A 2,500-nucleotide genomic window follows, 5' to 3' on the forward strand; every position below is an offset into this window, starting at 1 on the left:
GTGTGCCTTGGAAGGCAAGGATTGTTGGCCGAGAAGTATTTTTTGTCCACGTTGGCCCGTTTTTCGGTGGTATCTTTGCACTTGTTGTGCACAGATGCAGTGCAACACCAGCCGGCAGATCGGAAGTGTGAGGCAGCGGCTGCCGTGTAGAAATGTTGGTTTTGCGAGTTCGTGAAGTGCTCAGTCGTCGTTCGGAATGTGCCGCGAGACCTACTCAAGATCTAATTTCCGGGTGTGTCCACCATCCTGCCCGGTGCAAGGGATTGTCGCCTGGTTGAAAGCAATGCCCGGGACGTCCTTCTTGGCGGAAGCAGGCTACATCGGCATCGTCCCGGCTCTTGGACCGGGAACCTGCATCTCACGGTGCTCTACTGACTTGCTGCTGTTTCGGAGAGACAGCTTTTTGTCTCTGCGGGGGCTCTTTAGGGTGTTTGACCCTGTTCTCAAGGTGCGGTGGGATAGGGCAATTTTTATTTGTCCTCAGCAGTGAAACACTTTTAGCTCCGCCAGTGAGTGAATGATGGGTGTGTGAGTGTGTGTGGGTTTTGATTTTTTTTTGTGTGTTTTTAACCGTACTTATAGTCTGCTTTTTTATATATATATTTTTTTTATTGTGATGAGTGTGTAAGTGTGTGTTATTTTATTTTTTTGTCATTATTTTTTTTTTCTTTTATCTCTTTTTTCCTTCAATTGTTTTTATAGTCTTTTTTTACTTTCGCTTAGAAGTATATGGTCCTTTTGACTCTTTTTGCAGTGCTTTCTTAGTTAGCGTGTGCAGATGTATATTGCCATTTTGTTTAGCTTTAATTTGGGGCATTATGATGTAGTGTGGGGCTAGCATACTGATGGAATCATTGTTGGAATGATTCGTGTGATGTTTTAGGTGTGGAGACGGGAGTTTGATTTCGAAACCAATTATTGACCACTCCGTGTTGGATCAACATGGATGCTCCCAATGTTGGCATGGTGGCCTGCCCGAATTGCGGCAAGCATTACAAGATTAAGGGCCTGGCAAGCCATAGGCGTAAATGTGATAAAGTTAGTTTGAACAATGAAATTGTAATTACGAAGACGAAACCGCACTGGAGTGCGGAGGAGTCCTTTTTTTTGGCAAGGTCGGAGGCGGATGCCCTACTTAGGGGTGTGAGACCGGTAAAAATTAACTCAGTCCTTTATCAGCTGCATCCAAACCGTAGTGAGGAGGCAGTGAAAGGGCAACGTAGAAAGAAAGAACATAAAGAGCTCGTTATTAAATTGGTTCAGGAGGGACATGATAAATCAAATGCCACGGATTATTCGGATGCTCCTGAGGCGGAGGAGGTGGAATCTGCGGCAGGGTGTGGAGGGGAGGAGATAAGCGGATTACGTGAACTGCCAAACGACTCCAACCCACTTGGTAGATCGGCCGAGGAGGGGCCGTTTGAGGGAAAGAGACGTCTCGAGGAATGGTTAAGAAATAGTATAAAGTCCGGTACATCTCGGGAAGAGAAGGGTCTGAACCATGTTATTTTACTTGCACTGAGAGGTGAGCCATTCGCCACCGACCTTGACCGTGTTTTGGCGGGTTACGAACATGTGCCTACGGATAGGAATGAACCGGGACCGGGTGAACGGCTAAGCAATCGGCAGGCACGACGGAAAGAGTACAGGGAGATTCAGAACCTTTATGAAAAGAATCGGAAGGTTTGTGCTCAAAGAATTCTTGACGGACCCAAGGAAGCTGGTTTGGAGGCGGGAGGGCTGTTAGATTTTTGGTACAATATCATGAGCAGAGACGACAGTGAGGACTCTGCTGCGGACTGCAGCAGGCATCTACCTGATACTACTGTGACACCTCTAACAGAGGCAGAGGTGAAGGATGCCCTCCCGACCCATTCTTCGGCACCTGGACCGGATGGCTTGACTGTTAAAGAGATTAAGTCTCTTCCGCTGTCGTTTCTAACAAAGCTGTTTAACCTTTTTTTGTACTGGGAAAGGGCACCCGTTAAGTTGGTGGTGGCCCGTACTATCTTTATCCCAAAAGGTGAATGTTCCTCGGATCCTGCGGATTTCCGGCCGATAACCATTGGCTCTCTTTTTTTACGTGTTTTTCATAAGGTTTTAGAGAGAAGGCTTCGGCAGATCATTGTCTTGCGCACTGAACAGAGAGCCTTCTGTGCAACGGATGGATGCTTTGAAAATATTCATCTATTAAGCTCGTTGTTAAAGACAGCTCACTCGATGGGGCGGAGTCTGTTAATGGCGAACATAGATCTGCGTAAGGCCTTCGACAGCGCAACACATCGAAGTATTATCAACGCTCTAGCTAAGCATAACCAAGTTGGGTCCACTGTTGTAAACTATCTAAAATGGTTTTTTTAAAAATTCCACAACGAACCTCACACACGGCTCTGCTTCTAGGGCCGTGAGACCAAGAAGAGGTGTTAGGCAGGGCGATCCTCTATCGCCGCTCCTATTTAATCTAGTAATAGATGAATTTCTCTCGGAAATTCCAGAGGAG

The 2,500-nt window shown here is 46.6% G+C and overlaps 1 pseudogene; it reads left to right on the forward strand.

Annotated features, from left to right (window-relative positions):
* The window catches only part of LOC120845684, an 8,554-nt pseudogene that overhangs the window by 3,178 nt on the left and 2,876 nt on the right, over nt 1-2,500 (forward strand).

The sequence above is a fragment of the Ixodes scapularis genome, unplaced genomic scaffold (assembly GCF_016920785.2).
Source record: "Ixodes scapularis isolate PalLabHiFi unplaced genomic scaffold, ASM1692078v2 ptg001158l_1___fragment_3__unscaffolded, whole genome shotgun sequence".
In the NCBI taxonomy this organism is placed as follows: domain Eukaryota; kingdom Metazoa; phylum Arthropoda; class Arachnida; order Ixodida; family Ixodidae; genus Ixodes; species Ixodes scapularis.